This window comes from Bombina bombina, chromosome 12, assembly GCF_027579735.1.
Source record: "Bombina bombina isolate aBomBom1 chromosome 12, aBomBom1.pri, whole genome shotgun sequence".
Taxonomy (NCBI): Eukaryota; Metazoa; Chordata; class Amphibia; order Anura; family Bombinatoridae; genus Bombina; species Bombina bombina.
The window spans coordinates 102,561,121-102,580,012 of record NC_069510.1 but is presented as its reverse complement, the minus strand read 5'-3'; the positions used below and the strand labels follow the sequence as shown (position 1 = coordinate 102,580,012).

Sequence of the window (18,892 nt, the reverse complement as noted above, 5' to 3'; positions counted from 1 at the left end):
GCTACTAAGATCTCTGAAGGGAACATGCAGCTACCTTAGTGGGCAATTTATCAAGCTGAGGCGGACAGGGGCGCACATACACACCCCTGTCCGATGCAGCGCGCCTCTAGCGGGCTGAATTCCCCAGGCGGGATTCAGCATTGCACACGAGCGCTATTTTGCTCTTGCGTGCAATCGCGCCCCCTACCCACGCACAGCCAATCACACGAGGGCAGGAGCTGTCAATCTCCCCGGTCGTAATAGACCACGGAGATTGAATTTCGCCACTTTAGAGGTGATTAAAGATTAGGGAAGCAGTGGTCTGATGACCGCTGCTTGTTAAATACAGCGTGCAGGTTCTTTCGTGAGAACCTGCAGCCGTAGTGGGTCGAAAGGCTTGCGAAGCCTATGATAAAATCGACCCCTTACTTTCGCATTCAGATCTTCACAAAAAATCTGAATGCACATATCTACACTCAATTAGTAGGGGTGTCCACATATATATTTTTTTGCTATACAGTGCACATGCTAGTTTTGTACATTTAGCAAATATCCCTAACAAGATTTACCCCCAAAAAAAAATCAATGCCCATTATTTTGCTTTTTAATCCTGTAAATCTAAAAACTGTAGTTTTCTACTGCCCCATAAAAACTACAGCACTTTCTGTGAACTTAGAAACGTGACCCTCCTACTCTTGATATGGGCTCATACTGCAGACTAGGCACATTTAAATGGGCACAAAGGGGTTAAACACAGTAGAAGTGTCGATCAGAACCTGGAGACAACTTGCTGGTCCAGAGGGGAAACAGATTTATACAATCAGCTGCACATCTGAGCCACACAGTAGAGCAGTGTTGATAGATGATGTACATTGAAGACTAAGGAAAACAAAATTTATGCTTACCTGATAAATTCCTTTCTCCTGTAGTGTGGTCAGTCCACGGGTCATCATTACTTCTGGGATATTAACTCCTCCCCAACAGGAAGTGCAAGAGGATTCACCCAGCAGAGCTGCCATATAGCTCCTCCCCTCTACGTCACACCCAGTCATTCGACCGAGAACCAACGAGAAAGGAGAAGCCAAAGGGTGCAGTGGTGACTGGAGTATAATTTAAAAATTTAGACCTGCCATAAAAACAGGGCGGGCCGTGGACTGACCACACTACAGGAGAAAGGAATTTATCAGGTAAGCATAAATTTTGTTTTCTCCTGTTAAGTGTGGTCAGTCCACGGGTCATCATTACTTCTGGGATACCAATACCAAAGCTAAAGTACACGGATGACGGGAGGGACAGGCAGGCTCTTTATACGGAAGGAACCACTGCCTGAAGAACCTTTCTCCCAAAAACAGCCTCCGAAGAAGCAAAAGTGTCAAATTTGTAAAAATTTGGAAAAAGTATGAAGAGAAGACCAAGTTGCAGCCTTGCAAATCTGTTCAACAGAAGCCTCATTCTTAAAGGCCCAAGTGGAAGCCACAGCTCTAGTAGAATGAGCTGTAATTCTTTCAGGAGGCTGCTGTCCAGCAGTCTCATAGGCTAAACGTATTATGCTACGAAGCCAAAAAGAGAGAGAGGTAGCCGAAGCTTTTTTACCTCTCCTCTGTCCAGAATAAACGACAAAATAAACGACAAACAGGGAAGACGTTTGTCGAAAATCCTTAGTTGCCTGTAGATAAAATTTCAGGGCACGGACTACATCTAGATTGTGTAGAAGACGTTCCTTCTTCGAAGAAGGATTAGGACACAAAGATGGAACAACAATCTCTTGATTGATATTCCTGTTAGTGACCAACTTAGGTAAGAACCCAGGTTTAGTACGCAGAACTACCTTGTCTGAATGAAAAATCAAATAAGGAGAATCACAATGTAAGGCAGATAACTCAGAGACTCTTCGAGCCGAGGAAATAGCCATTAAAAACAGAACTTTCCAAGATAACAGCTTGATATCAATGGAATGAAGGGGTTCAAACGGAACACCCTGTAAAACATTAAGAACTAAGTTCAAACTCCATGGTGGAGCAACAGTTTTAAAACACAGGCTTGATCCTAGCTAAAGCCTGACAAAAAGCTTGAACGTCCGGAACCTCTGACAGACGTTTGTGTAAAAGAATGGACAGAGCTGAAATCTGTCCCTTTAAGGAACTAGCGGATAAACCCTTTTCTAAACCTTCTTGTAGAAAAGACAATATCCTAGGAATCCTAACCTTACTCCATGAGTAACTCTTGGATTCGCACCAATATAAGTATTTACGCCATATTTTATGGTAAATCTTTCTGGTAACAGGCTTCCTAGCCTGTATTAAGGTATCAATTACTGACTCAGAAAAACCACGTTTTGATAAAATCAAGCATTCAATTTCCAAGCAGTCAGCTTCAGAGAAATTAGATTTTGATGTTTGAAGGGACCCTGAATCAGAAGGTCCTGTCTCAGAGGCAGAGACCAAGGTGGACAGGATGACATGTCCACTAGATCTGCATACCAAGTCCTGCGTGGCCACGCAGGCGCTATTAGAATTACCGATGCTCTCTCCTGTTTGATTCTGGCAATCAATCGAGGAAGCATCGGGAAGGGTGGAAACACATAAGCCATCCCGAAGGTCCAAGGTGCTGTCAAAGCATCTATCAGAACCGCTCCCGGATCCCTGGATCTGGACCCGTAACAAGGAAGCTTGGCGTTCTGTCGAGACGCCATGAGATCTATCTCTGGTTTGCCCCAACGTCGAAGAATTTGGGCAAAGACTTCCGGATGAAGTTCCCACTCCCCCGGATGAAAAGTCTGACGACTTAGGAAATCCGCCTCCCAGTTCTCCACTCCCGGGATGTGGATTGCTGACAGGTGGCAAGAGTGAGACTCTGCCCAGCGAATTATCTTTGATACTTCCATCATTGCTAGGGAGCTTCTTGTCCCTCCCTGATGGTTGATGTAAGCTACAGTCGTGATGTTGTCCGACTGAAACCTGATGAACCCCCGAGTTGTTAACTGGGGCCAAGCCAGAAGGGCATTGAGAACTGCTCTCAATTCCAGAATGTTTATTGGCAGGAGACTCTCCTCCTGATTCCATTGTCCCTGAGCCTTCAGAGAATTCCAGACAGCGCCCCAACCTAGTAGGCTGGCGTCTGTTGTTACAATTGTCCAGTCCGGCCTGCTGAATGGCATCCCCCTGGACAGATGTGGCCGAGAAAGCCACCATAGAAGAGAATTTCTGGTCTCTTGATCCAGAGTAGGGGACAAGTCTGAGTAATCCCCATTCCACTGACTTAGCATGCACAATTGCAGCGGTCTGAGATGTAGGCGTGCAAAGGGTACTATGTCCATTGCCGCTACCATCAAGCCGATTACCTCCATGCATTGAGCCACTGACGGGTGTTGAATGGAATGAAGGACACGGCATGCATTTTCAAGCTTTGTTAACCTGTCTTCTGTCAGATAGATCTTCATTTCTACAGAATCTGTAAGAGTCCCCAAGAAGGGAAATCTTGTGAGTGGAAAGAGAGAACTCTTCTTTTCGTTCACCTTCCAGAAATGCCAGTACTAACTCTGTATGAGACTTGGCAGTTTGAAAGCTTGAAGCTTGTATCAGAATGTCGTCTAGGTACGGAGCTACCGAAATTCCTCGCGGTCTTAGTACCGCCAGAAGAGCACCCAGAACCTTTGTGAAGATTCTTGGAGCCGTAGCTAATCCGAATGGAAGAGCTACAAACTGGTAATGCCTGTCTAGGAAGGCAAACCTTAGATACCGGTAATGATCCTTGTGAATCGGTATGTGAAGGTAAGCATCCTTTAAATCCACTGTGGTCATGTACTGACCCTTTTGGATCATGGGTAGAATTGTCCGAATAGTTTCCATTTTGAACGATGGAACTCTTAGGAATTTGTTTAGGATCTTTAAATCCAAGATTGGCCTGAAAGTTCCCTCTTTTTTGGGAACCACAAACAGATTTGAGTAAAACCCTTGTCCGTGTTCCGACCGCGGAACCGGATGGATCACTCCCATTAGTAAAAGATCTTGTACACAGCGTAGAAACGCCTCTTTCTTTATTTGGTTTGTTGACAACCTTGACAGATGAAATCTCCCTTTTGGGGGAGAGGATTTGAAGTCCAGAAGATATCCCTGAGATATGATTTCTAACGCCCAGGGATCCTGGACATCTCTTGCCCAAGCCTGGGCGAAGAGAGAAAGTCTGCCCCCCACTAGATCCGTTCCCGGATCGGGGGCCCTCAATTCATGCTGTCTTAGGGGCAGCAGCAGGTTTCCTGGCCTGCTTGCCCTTGTTCCAGGACTGGTTAGGTCTCCAGCCTTGTCTGTAGCGAGCAACAGCTCCTTCTTGTTTTGGTGCAGAGGAAGTTGATGCTGCTCCTGCTTTGAAATTACGAAAGGAACGAAAATTAGACTGTCTAGCCTTAGGTTTGGCTCTATCTTGAGGCAGGGCATGGCCTTTACCTCCTGTAATGTCAGCGATAATTTCTTTCAACCCGGGCCCGAATAAGGTCTGCCCTTTGAAAGGTATGTTAAAGGGACAGTTTACTCAAAAATTTTCTCCCCTTTAATTTGTTCCCAATGATCCACTTTACCTGCTGGAGTGTATTAAATTGTTTACAAGTAGCTCCTTTACCCTTATATTGGCATTTGAAATTGTTGATTTAGCATGTGGTATCCCCACCTATTCTGAAAAGTTGTGGCCGCGCGTACCAGCTATAGATAAGCTTTGTAAACACAGCCAGCAGAAGAAATTACACTCCCAGTGCGATATAGCAGAGATAAGGTAATAAAATGTTGATTTTCCATTGTTCTCTCAAGGTACTGGTGATTGTTTTAAGGAAAGATATAAGATAAAGAAGCAGGTATATTTGCACAATGTGATACAGTAATGAGATCGGATTATACCTACAAGCTCAACCTATTTTATTAGGTTGTGGCTTCAAAACACAAAATTAGAGCTTTAATATACACAAATAAGCCTTAAAAAGCAAAATTTCATACATTTTTTACTCTGCAGTTGGTAAAAAAAGCAATTGTAAACACATTAAGGGAAAAACTATTTTACAGTATACTGTCCCTTTAAGTAATTTAGATTTAGAAGTAACGTCAGCTGACCAGGATTTTAGCCACAGTGCTCTGCGTGCCTGAATGGCGAATCCGGAATTCTTAGCCGTAAGTTTAGTTAAATGTACTACGGCATCCGAAATAAATGAATTAGCTAGCTTAAGTGTCTTAAGCTTGTTTGAAATCTCATCTATAGTTATTGAGTCAAGAGTCTCTTCCAGGGACTCGGACCAAAAAGCGGCCGCGGCCATGACAGACGCAATACATGCAAGGGGTTGCAATATAAAACCTTGTTGAACAAACATTTTCTTAAGGTAACCCTCTAATTTTTGATCCATTGGATCTGAAAAGGCACAGCTATCCTCCACCGGGATAGTGGTACGCTTAGCCAGAGTAGAAACCGCTCCCTCCACCTTAGGGACCGTCTGCCATAAGTCCCGTGTGGTGGCGTCTATTGGAAACATTTTTCTAAACACAGGAGGGGGGGAAAAGGGTACACCGGGCCTATCCCACTCCTTAGTAATTATCTCTGTAAGCCTCTTAGGTATAGGAAATACGTCAGTACTCGCCGGTACCGCATAGTATCTATCCAGCCTACATAATTTTTCTGGGATTACAACGGTGTTACAATCATTCAGAGCTGCTAATACCTCCCCTAACAGTACACGGAGGTTTTCGAGTTTAAACTTAAAATTAGAAATGTCTGAATCCATTCTATTGGGATCAGAACCGTCACCTGCAGATTGAAGCTCTCCGTCCTCATGTTCAGCATACTGTGACGCAGTATCAGACATGGCCCTATTATCAACAGCGCACTCTGTTCTCACCCCAGAGTGATCACGCTTACCTCTTAGTTCTGGTAATTTAGCCAAAACTTCAGTCATAACATTAGCCATATCCTGTAATGTGATTTGTAATGGCCGCCCTGATGTACTCGGCGCTACAATATCACGCACCTCCCTAGCGGGAGATGCAGGTACTGACACGTGAGGCGAGTTAGTCGGCATAACTCTCCCCTCGTTGTTTGGTGAAATATGTTCAATTTGTACAGATTGACTTTTATTTAAAGTAGCATCAATGCAATTAGTACATAAATTTCTATTGGGCTCCACTTTGGCTTTAGCACATATAGCACAGAGATATTCCTCTGAATCATACATGTTTAACACACTAGCAAATAAACTAGCAACTTGGAAATACTTTTCAAAGCAATTTACAAATAATATGAAAACGTACTGTGCCTTTAAGAAGCACAGAAAAAAGTTATGACAGTTGAGAAATAATAAACTTGAGAAACTATAACATCAAATTCTTTCCGGTAAAAACACAATTTTAGCAAAGGATTGCCCCCATTAGTAATGGATAACTAACCCTGAATAGCAGAAAAAAAGTACAGAAATAAACGTTTTTTTATCACAGTCAGTTACAATCTCACAGCTCTGCTGTGAGTGATTACCTCCCTCAAAATAAGTTTTGAAGACCCCTGAGCTCTGTAGAGACGAACCGGATCATGCAGGGAAGACAAGAGACTTCTGACTGAATTTTTTGATGCGTAGCAAAAGCGCCAAAATAGGCCCCTCCCCCTCACACACAACAGTGAGGGAGATCAGTAAACTGTCTTAAATTAAATAAAACGAATGCCAAGTGGAAAAAACAGTGCCCAAAACATTTTTTCACCCAGTACCTCAGAAAATTAAACGATTTAACATGCCAGCAAAAACGTTTAACATCAAATAAATGAAATGTCATTAGAAAGCCTGTTGCTAGTCACTGCAAATTAGGCTAAAGTCTTATGCATACAGTATTATCCCAGTGAAGTGCCATTCCCCAGAATACTGAAGTGTAAATATACATACATGACAGCCTGATACCAGTTGCTACTACTGCATTTAAGGCTGAGCTTACATTATATCGGTATGGCAGAATTTTCTCAGTCAATTCCATTGTCAGAAAATAATATGCTGCTACATACCTCTTTGCAGATTACCTCACTCCTCAGATGGCCGAGAACAGCAATATGATCTTAACTACGCCGGCTAAAATCATACAAAAAACTCTTCTTCTTCAAATTCTACCAGAGAAGGAACACCACACTCCGGTGCTGTTATAAAATAACAAACTTTTGATTGAAGGTATAAAACTAAGTATAATCACCACAGTCCTCTCACACATCCTATTAGTTGGGTGCAAGAGAATGACTGGGTGTGACGTAGAGGGGAGGAGCTATATGGCAGCTCTGCTGGGTGAATCCTCTTGCACTTCCTGTTGGGGAGGAGTTAATATCCCAGAAGTAATGATGACCCGTGGACTGACCACACTTAACAGGAGAAAACAGAATTTATGCTTACCTGATAAATTACTTTCTCCAACGGTGTGTCCGGTCCACGGCATCATCCTTACTTGTGGGATATTCTCTTCCCCAACAGGAAATGGCAAAGAGTCCCAGCAAAGCTGGTCACATGATCCCTCCTAGGCTCCGCCCACCCCAGTCATTCGACCGACGGACAGGAGGAAATATATATAGGAGAAACCATATGATACCGTGGTGACTGTAGTTAGAGAAAATAATTCATCAGACCTGATTAAAAAACCAGGGCGGGCCGTGGACCGGACACACCGTTGGAGAAAGTAATTTATCAGGTAAGCATAAATTCTGTTTTCTCCAACATTGGTGTGTCCGGTCCACGGCGTCATCCTTACTTGTGGGAACCAATACCAAAGCTTTAGGACACGGATGAAGGGAGGGAGCAAATCAGGTCACCTAAATGGAAGGCACCACGGCTTGCAAAACCTTTCTCCCAAAAATAGCCTCCGAAGAAGCAAAAGTATCAAATTTGTAAAATTTGGCAAAAGTGTGCAGTGAAGACCAAGTCGCTGTCTCACATATCTGGTCAACAGAAGCCTCGTTCTTGAAGGCCCATGTGGAAGCCACAGCCCTAGTGGAGTGAGCTGTGATTCTTTCAGGAGGCTGCCGTCCGGCAGTCTCATAAGCCAATCGGATAATGCTTTTAAGCCAAAAGGAAAGAGGTAGAAGTCGATTTTTGACCTCTCCTTTTACCAGAATAAACAACAAACAAGGAAGATGTTTGTCTGAAATCTTTAGTAGCCTCTAAATAGAATTTTAGAGCACGGACTACGTCCAAATTGTGTAACAAACGTTCCTTCTTTGAAACTGGATTCGGACACAAAGAAGGTACAACTATCTCCTGGTTAATATTTTTGTTAGAAACAACTTTCGGAAGAAAACCAGGCTTAGTACGCAAAACCACCTTATCTGCATGGAACACCAGATAGGGCGGAGAACACTGCAGAGCAGATAACTCTGAAACTCTTCTAGCAGAAGAAATTGCAACCAAAAACAAAAACTTTCCAAGATAATAACTTAATATCTACGGAATGTAAGGGTTCAAACGGAACCCCTTGAAGAACTGAAAGAACTAGATTTAGACTCCAGGGAGGAGTCAAAGGTCTGTAAACAGGCTTGATCCTAACCAGAGCCTGAACAAATGCTTGAACATCTGGCACAGCTGCCAGTCTTTTGTGAAGTAAAACAGATAAAGCAGAGATCTGTCCCTTCAGAGAACTTGCAGATAATCCTTTCTCCAAACCTTCTTGTAGAAAGGATAGAATCTTAGGAATTTTTATCTTGTTCCATGGGAATCCTTTAGATTCACACCAACAGATATATTTTTTCCATATTTTATGGTAAATTTTTCTAGTTACAGGCTTTCTAGCCTGAATCAGAGTATCTATTACAGAATCTGAAAACCCACGCTTTGATAAAATCAAGCGTTTAATCTCCAAGCCGTCAGTTGGAGGGAAACCAGATTCGGATGTTCGAATGGACCCTGAACAAGAAGGTCCTGTCTCAAAGGTAGCTTCCATGGTGGAGCCGATGACATATTCACGAGGTCTGCATACCAAGTCCTGCGTGGCCACGCAGGAGCTATCAAGATCACCGAGGCCCTCTCCTGATTGATCCTGGCTACCAGCCTGGGGATGAGAGGAAACGGTGGGAATACATAAGCTAGGTTGAAGGTCCAAGGTGCTACTAGTGCATCTACTAGGGTCGCCTTGGGATCCCTGGCTCTGGACCCGTAGCAAGGAACCTTGAAGTTCTGACGAGACGCCATCATATCCATGTCTGGAATGCCCCATAATTGAGTTATTTGGGCAAAGATTTCCGGATGGAGTTCCCACTCCCCCGGATGGAAATGTCTGACGACTCAGAAAATCCGCTTCCCAATTTTCCACTCCTGGGATGTGGATCGCAGACAAGTGGCAGGAGTGATCCTCCGCCCATTGAATTATCTTGGTCACTTCTTTCATCGCCAGGGAAGTCCTTGTTCCCCCCTGATGATTGATATATGCAACGGTCGTCATGTTGTCTGACTGAAACCTTATGAATTTGGCCTTTGCTAGTTGAGACCAAGCTCTGAGAGCATTGAATATCGCTCTCAGTTCCAGAATGTTTATCGGGAGAAGAGACTCTTCCCGAGACCATAGACCCTGAGCTTTCAGGGATTCCCAGACCGCGCCCCAGCCCACTAGGCTGGCGTCGGTCGTGACAATGACCCACTCTGGTCTGCGGAAGCTCATTCCCTGTGACAGATTGTCCAGGGTCAGCCACCAACGGAGTGAATCTCTGGTCTTTTGATCTACTTGAATCGTCGGAGACAAGTCTGTATAATCCCCATTCCACTGTCTGAGCATGCACAGTTGTAATGGTCTTAGATGAATTCGTGCAAAAGGAACTATGTCCATTGTTGCAACCATCAATCCTATTACTTCCATGCACTGCGCTATGGAAGGACGAGGAACAGAATGAAGTACTTGACAAGAGCTTAGAAGTTTTGATTTTCTGACCTCTGTCAGAAAAATCCTCATTTCTAAGGAATCTATTATTGTTCCCAAGAAGGGAACTCTTGTTGACGGGGACAGAGAACTTTTTTCTTTGTTCACCTTCCATCCGTGAGATCTGAGAAAGGCTAGGACGATGTCCGTATGAGCCTTTGCTTTTGACAGGGACGACGCTTGAATCAGGATGTCGTCCAAGTAAGGTACTACTGCAATGCCCCTTGGTCTTAGAACCGCTAGAAGGGACCCTAGTACCTTTGTGAAAATCCTTGGAGCAGTGGCTAATCCAAATGGAAGTGCCACAAACTGGTAATGCTTGTCCAGAAAAGCGAACCTTAGGAACTGATGATGTTCCTTGTGGATAGGAAATATGTAGGTACGCATCCTTTAAATCCACGGTAGTCATACATTGATTTTCCTGGATAGTAGGTAGGATCGTTCGAATAGTTTCCATTTTGAACGATGGTACCCTGAGAAATTTGTTTAGGATCTTTAGATCCAAAATTGGTCTGAATGTTCCCTCTTTTTTGGGAACTATGAACAGATTGGAATAAAATCCCATTCCTTGTTCTCTTATTGGAACTGGATGTATCACTCCCATCTTTAACAGGTCTTCTACACAATGTAAGAATGCCTGTCTCTTTATTTGGTTTGAAGATAATTGAGACCTGTGGAACCTTCCCCTTGGGGGTAGTTCCTTGAATTCCAGGAGATAACCTTGAGAAACTATTTCTAGCGCCCAAGGATCCTGAACATCTCTTGTCCAAGCCTGAGCAAAGAGAGAAAGTCTGCCCCCCACTAGATCCGGTCCCGGATCGGGGGCTATCCCTTCATGCTGTTTTGGTAGCAGTGGTAGGCTTCTTGGCCTGCTTACCCTTGTTCCAGCCTTGCATTGGTTTCCAGGCTGGTTTGGGTTGTGAAGTATTACCCTCTTGCTTAGAGGATACAGAATTAGAGACTGGTCCGTTTCTGCGAAAGGGACGAAAATTAGGCTTATTATTAGCCTTAAAAGACCTATCCTGTGGGAGGGCGTGGCCCTTTCCCCCAGTGATGTCTGAAATAATCTCTTTCAAATCAGGTCCAAATAATGTTTTACCTTTGAAAGGAATGTTAAGCAATTTTGTCTTGGAAGACACATCCGCTGACCAAGACTTTAGCCAAAGCACTCTGCGCGCCACGACAGCAAACCCTGAATTTTTCGCCGCTAATCTAGCTAATTGCAAAGCGGCATCTAAAAAAAAAAAAGAGTTAGCCAATTTAAGTGCTTGAACTCTGTCCATAACCTCCTCATACGAAGGTTCTTTACTGAGCGATTTTTCTAGTTCCTCGAACCAGAAACACGCTGCCGTAGTGACAGGAACAATGCATGAAATTGGTTGTAGAAGGTAACCTTGCTGTACAAATAGGAAATAATTTCTTAAATATAGGGGGGGGGGGACAAAAGGTATGCCGGGCCTTTCCCACTCTTTATTTACTATGTCCGCCACCCGCTTGGGTATAGGAAAAGCGTCGGGGGGCACCGGAACCTCTAGGAACTTGTCCATCTTACATAATTTCTCTGGAATGACCAAATTGTCACAATCATCCAGAGTAGATAACACCTCCTTAAGCAGTGCGCAGAGATGTTCTAATTTAAATTTAAATGTCACAACATCAGGTTCAGCTTGATGAGAAATTTTTCCTGAATCTGAAATTTCTCCATCAGACAAAACCTCCCTCATGGCCCCTTGAGATTGGTGTGAGGGTATGTCAGAACAGTTATCATCAGCGTCCTCTTGCTCTTCAGTGTTTAAAACAGAGCAATCGCGCTTTCTCTGATAAGTAGGCATTTTGGATAAAAGATTTGCTATGGAGTTATCCATTACAGCCGTTAATTGTTGCATGGTAATAAGTATTGGCGCACTAGATGTACTAGGGGCCTCCTGTGTGGGCATAACTGGTGTAGACACAGTAGGGGATGATGTAGTATCATGTTTACTCCCCTCATTTGAGGAATCATCTTGGGCAATATCATTATCTGTTGCATTACTGTCCTTACTTTGTATGGACACTATGGCACAATTATCACATAAATTTAAATGGGGAGACACATTGGCTTTCATACATATAGAACATAGCTTACCTGATGGTACAGACATGTTAAACAGGCTTAAACTTGTCAACAAAGCACAAAAAACGTTTTAAAATAAAACCGTTACTGTCACTTTAAATTTCAAACTGAAAACACTTTATTACTGAATATGTGAAAAAGTATGAAGGAATTGTTCAAAATTCACCAAAATTTCACCAGTGTCTTAAAGCATTAAAAGTATTGCACACCAAATTTCAGAGCTTTAACCCTTAAATTAACGGAACCGGAGCCGTTTTTACATTTAACCCCTATACAGTCCCAGAATGAGGCTCTGTCTATAACTAGAAAGGCCCCCATCTGAAAAAGGTGTCCAACACAGTGCCTGCCGTTTTTCTAAACATTCCCCAAGATTATAATACCAATAATTAGTTAGAATCTGCATAATATGCCTAGTAAAGCAATTGTTTTAGCCCAGAAAAATGTCTACCAGTTTTTAAGCCCTTTTTGAAGCCCTTTATTCTTTTATGTTTAACTAAGAAAATGGCTTACCGGTCCCCATGAGGGGAAATGACAGCCTTCCAGCATTACATGGTCTTGTTAGAAATATGTCTAGTCATACCTTAAGCAGAAAAGACTGCTAACAGTTTCCCCCAACTGAAGTTACTTCATCTCAACAGTCCTGTGTGGAAACAGCAATCGATTTTAGTTACTGTCTGCTAAAATCATCTTCCTCTTACAAACAGAAATCTTCATCCTTTTCTGTTTCAGAGTAAATAGTACATACCAGCACTATTTTAAAATAACAAACACTTGATAGAAGAATAAAACTACAAAAAACTCTTAACCATCTCCGTGGAGATGTTGCCTGTGCAACGGCAAAGAGAATGACTGGGGTGGGCGGAGCCTAGGAGGGATCATGTGACCAGCTTTGCTGGGACTCTTTGCCATTTCCTGTTGGGGAAGAGAATATCCCACAAGTAAGGATGACGCCGTGGACCGGACACACCAATGTTGGAGAAATAGAGCTTTTTTATTATATTATAGCCCTTTAATATCTGTACATAATTATCTTATATTATGTGCTGTCGCCAAATAAACTCAGGTCTTTCAAGCTGTCCCTAAACTGCAGAACATCACATATTTTGCTAACAAAGGCTTATAAAACATTTATTAAGTGAGTAGATCTTTTGCAACGCAGTGATTAATTCCTTAAACATAAAAAAAACAATAATAAAAAAAAGTCAACAAATCAAGACCGCTTTTATGGCGATGGTATTCCCTGCGTGATGTGCAAGCTCCTTAAAAGTATTTGAAATGTATTGTGTATATATTAACCCATTTCTCCAGAATGAATTTAGATATCACATTTTAGCCAAGGTATCACACTTACTCTAGCTGGAACCAGCAGGGCACACAAACAGAGAAGGAAACCGCATTGAAAGGCTCAGTTTAAGCAGCTCAAGAGTCATCCAGAAAACACAAAGTCTGTCCTTGATAATGGGAGTCCTGAAATCTAAACAAAGAAGAAATTTATGAATGAATGAACCTATGCACGCGCGTGTGTATTTTATTTTTTTGTGTGTTGCTGTTGGTACAAGAATGAATTTGGCAAAGAAAATAGAGTTCACACGCTGGGCTGCCTTTTTAAACATTCAGAGGTTCACAAGAATGCACATCTCTAATACATATGTGCAAATCCAGAACGATAGATTTTTATTTTTTAATTTGGCATAAAAAATAAAACAAAAATAAGTACATAATGTGTGCTTTAAAGTGATGTACATTTGCAGATGGACAAATGACTCAATGTTCATTGACATATAGGGACAAGGCTCCATAAGTCTTGGACTTTAACCAATAAATCTTACTTTTCTATTGTGAGTTTTTAGACTGTACCTTGTAGACGTCGGATACGTAAGACAGTTCCTCAAGTTTATTTATAACTTTTAAAGAACTGTATGAACTGAAATAACCTGATTAGGCCAAAAAGGTACCCCGCAAGTCAGCATTTAGGCTGAAGAACTGGGCTTGCTTGTGTAGTACGCATCTCTCTGATTAGCACTGACACTATTGGGCTCGATTTACCAAGCCCTTCTCTCCTTATCTACTGTGAACATGCCGTCAGGATTTATTTAGTAGCGGTCATCAGACCACTGCTTCCCAGCCCTGTTCTTCACCTCTTAGGTGGAGAATTTTAATCTCCCCAGTCCCTGCTCCATACAAAACTTAAAGGGATACTAAACCCATTTTTTTTTTCTTTCATGTTTCAGCTAGAGCATGAGATTTTAAGCACCTTTCTAATTTACTCCTATTATCAATTTTTCTTTGTTCTCATGCTATCTTGATTTGAAAAAGCAGTACTGTAAGCTTTAGAGCCGGACCATTTTTTGTTCAGCAACTGGGTAGTACTTGCTGATTTGTGGCTAAATGTAGCAAACCAATCAGCAAGCTCCACCAAGGTACTGAACTAAAAATGGGCCGGCTCCTGACCTTTTATTACTGCCTTTTCAAATCAAGATAACACGAGAGCAAAGAAAAATTGATAATAGGAGTAAATTAGAAAGTTGCTTAAAATTGCATGCTCTATCTGAATCATGAAAGAAAAAATGTGGGGTTAGTATCCCTTTAAAGCCATGATTTTCCCAGCCCTGACTCCTAATACATTTTCCTCCACATACACTTTGAACTGGGTGACACTAACTCAATATCAGTCCCAGGTGACAGTTACGTGAAGATCTGAACACCATAGTGAGCTCTACAAACAGATAACCAATGAAGAGGTCCTCAGATAAATATGCAGCATATAGGTAGCCAGACTGAATTAGGAGGTACACAAACCAGTCACATATACTTGAGCGTATCCAATTTCATATAAACATGCGTTACAATTCTTTTCTGATGACCTACTTTCAGAACTAGAAAAACTAGAGACCTGCCCAACACGAGTCAGATTAAAGTTGGCATTTTAATGGCTTATTGTTACATGGATAACACCTCCCCCAGCTTCTGCAAGGGATAATGAAATTCAGTTTGTCAGGACAATAAATCTGGGGCTCTGGTGTTAGGCATACTACTGGAGGCAAGTACTTATTTACATTGGTGCTTCTTAAACCCCCTGGGTCACAAAAGTGGGGTGAGAGAGAGTGTGTGAGTGTGACAGTGAGGAGAAAAAAAAAAGAAAGAAAAGGAGAGAAAGAAAATAAAACTGCAGAACAGTAGACCTAGGAAGTAATGCAGTTCAGGGATTAAACAGTTACCAGCCTGAGACGTTGACAAGCACACAGAAAGTATTGTGTCACCTCGTTTGCGCGTGTCTTTGCTTAGTCAGACACAGGCCTTAGGCTTCATTGACTCAAAACTAGGCAGTTCCTTGTGCCACTAAAAATACAGCAAGTCCAACACTGAGTCATTGTCAGGCCACACAGGCCTTGGTTACACATACAGGTCTGGCATAAAATCACACATCGCAAGCCCCTTCTACATTTCATATGCATGAGGAACACACTCAAGTAACAAGATAGTTATGATCTCCCAGAAAATGAGACAGAATTTATGTCTACTTACTTGACTATATGCAAAGAAAGCCTTGCAAGCATAAAGGAACGGGCAGTTTTGCCATCATATGACCCCGAACATAAACGTGCATCAGTAAATGTTTCTATTGGGGGATACAAATTATTTGAAAAGGGGACAGTAAGCACCTTGATAGTTGCTTAATATAAAATGTTTAGTTATATGTAATTGGAACAACTTTGCAATATACTTACATTATTTTGCGATTTCTAAGCAATTGGAATGCACCCTGCTGGCTTTTCAAGTGTAACCCTTTTATATATCAGTCTCAAATTGACTTTACTAGATAACTACAAAACAATTCACTACAAGGGCGATTTATCAAGCTGAGGCGGACAGGGGCATGTCCACCGCGTTGAATTCCCCTGGGGAAATTCGGCATTGCACACGAGCACTATTCTGCACTCGTGTGCAATCCCGCCTCCTGCCCGCGCACAGCCAATCTCCCTGGTAGGACTAGACCGCGGAGATTGAATTTCGCCAAATTAGAGGTGGCGAAAGATTAGTGAAGCAGCAGTCTGATGACCGCTGCTTGTTAAATATGGCGTGCAGGTTCTCTTGTGAGAACCTGCAGCCGTAGTGTGTCGAAAGGCTTGTGAAGCCTTTGATAAATCAACCCCTTTATGCTAGTTTTAGGATTGTGATTATCCTTCTTGGCTGCAGACTAAAGCCCAGATTGGCTCTTTCAAATAAGGTGAAAAGTGGGGGGGAGTTTGGCTATTGAAAATAACTGCCGCAAAAAGGATGTGTTTTAAAAAATGTAGACTTGGCTGATGTTATTCTATATCACCACAATAAAAATGCCTTGTAATTAGAAGGTGTTTACAGTCCCTTTAAACTACAAAAGTAGATTGCAGTAGAAGACCACAAAACTTTAATGAAACGTTACACTTTATTATTATTATTAAATCTGGAAGAGTCGTGCAGACAAAAAAACTTGCCATATGAATTTTGCTTTTGTCTCATGAATCTTTGCTGCAACTATAATTGAATTTAAAAGATAAAATGTGGGTTTTATGTTTGACATTACAGTTTTAAACAACTTCCAATTGACTTCTATTATATTTACTTTATTCTCTTATTCTCTTGATATCCTTTGTTGAAAGAGCAGCAGTGCACTACTGGAGCTAGCTTGGGGGGGGGGGGGGAGAATGGGTGAGCCAATGACAAGAGGCATATACATAGAACACACAAACAGCCACTAGCTAACAGTAGTGCTTTGTTGCTATAAAGTTTTCCCATTGGTGCTTTCCAACAAAAGGACACCAAGGGACCAAAATAATATTTGATAGAGGGAAACTGAAAAGCCTCTTAAAATTGTATGCAAATCACAATAGTTTAAATTTTACTTTCAGGTCACACTGGCAGCTGAGAAGGATGCAAACATGTAAAAGTACGTTTGTAAGACATTAAACAAGGAACAGAATCAAAATGCCACAGTACACCCTACCTGTCGGCTCAGCTTACTTCCAGCTTTGGAAAAATATCAAGCACGCACCTGCACAAACATTCATTTGGCGAAAAATAAGTTGCATACTGCAGGTAATACTTAAAGGGACACTGAACCCAAATTTTTTCTTTCATGATTCAGATAGAGTATGCAATTTTTAAGCAACTTTCTAATTTTCTCCCATTATCAATTTCTTTGTTCTCTTGCTATCTTTATTTGAAAAAGACGACATCTAAGCTAAGGAGCCAGACAATTTTTGGTTCAGTACCCTGGAAAGCACGTGTTTATTGGTGGGTGAATGTATCCACCAATCAGCAAGAACCCAGGTAGTTCACAAAACATGGGCTGGCATCTAAACTTACATTTTTGCTTTTCAAATAAAGAAAATTTGATAATAGGAGTAAATAAGAAAGTTGCTTAAAATTGCCTGCTCTATCAGAATCACAAAAGAAAAAAAAACAGAATTTATGCTTACCTGATAAATTACTTTCTCCAACGGTGTGTCCGGTCCACGGCGTCATCCTTACTTGTGGGATATTCTCTTCCCCAACAGGAAATGGCAAAGAGCCCAGCAAAGCTGGTCACATGATCCCCCCTAGGCTCCGCCTTCCCCAGTCATTCGACCGACGTAAAGGAGGAATATGCATAGGAGAAATCATATGATACCGTGGTGACTGTAGTTAGAGAAATTAATTCAACAGACCTGATCAAAAACCAGGGCGGGCCGTGGACCGGACACACCGTTGGAGAAAGTAATTTATCAGGTAAGCATAAATTCTGTTTTCTCCAACATAGGTGTGTCCGGTCCACGGCGTCATCCTTACTTGTGGGAACCAATACCAAAGCTTTAGGACACGGATGATGGGAGGGAACAAATCAGGTCGCCTAGATGGAAGGCACCACGGTTTGCAAAACCTTTCTCCCAAAAATAGCCTCAGAAGAAGCAAAAGTATCAAATTTGTAGAATTTGGCAAAAGTGTGCAGTGAAGACCAAGTCGCTGCCTTACATATCTGATCAACAGAAGCCTCGTTCTTGAAGGCCCAAGTGGAAGCCACAGCCCTAGTGGAGTGAGCTGTGATTCTTTCAGGAGGCTGCCGTCCGGCAGTCTCATAAGCCAATCGGATAATGCTTTTAAGCCAGAAAGAGAGAGAGGTAGAAGTTGCTTTTTGACCTCTCCTTTTACCAGAATAAACAACAAAGAAGATGTTTGTCTGAAATCCTTAGTAGCTGCTAAATAAAATTTGAGAGCACGAACTACATCTAAGTTGTGCAACAAACGTTCCTTCTTTGAAACTGGATTAGGACACAAAGAAGGCACGACTATCTCCTGGTTAATATTTTTATTAGAAACAACTTTCGGAAGAAAACCAGGTTTAGTACGCAAAACCACCTTATCTGCATGGAACACCAGATATGGAGGAGAACACTGCAGAGCAGATAACTCTGAAACTCTTCTAGCAGAAGAGATTGCAACCAAAAACAAAACTTTCCAAGATAATAACTTTATATCAACGGAATGTAGGGGTTCAAACGGAATCCCCTGAAGAACTGAAAGAACTAGATTGAGACTCCAGGGAGGAGTCAAAGGTTTGTAAACAGGCTTGATTCTAACCAGAGCCTGAACAAAAGCCTGAACGTCTGGTACAGCCGCCAGCTTTTTGTGAAGTAAAACAGATAAAGCAGAAATCTGTCCCTTCAAAGAACTCACAGATAATCCTTTCTCCAAACCCTCTTGAAGAAAGGATAGAATCCTAGGAATTTTTATCTTGTTCCATGGGAATCCTTTAGATTCGCACCAACAGATATATTTTTTCCATATTTTATGGTAGATTTTCCTAGTTACAGGCTTTCTAGCCTGAACAAGAGTATCAATGACAGAATCTGAGAACCCTCGCTTTGATAAAATCAAGCGTTCA

The 18,892-nt window shown here is 42.1% G+C and overlaps 1 protein-coding gene across 1 annotated transcript in view; it reads right to left on the bottom strand.

Annotated features, from left to right (window-relative positions):
• HUWE1 (HECT, UBA and WWE domain containing E3 ubiquitin protein ligase 1) overlaps window positions 1–18,892 on the bottom strand; it is a 689,948-nt gene that overhangs the window by 631,556 nt on the left and 39,500 nt on the right. Inside the window, exon 2 of the mRNA XM_053695471.1 lies at window positions 13,343–13,465. The gene's annotated coding sequence lies outside the window, so the exon portion shown is untranslated. The remainder of the gene's footprint in view (window positions 1–13,342; window positions 13,466–18,892) is intronic.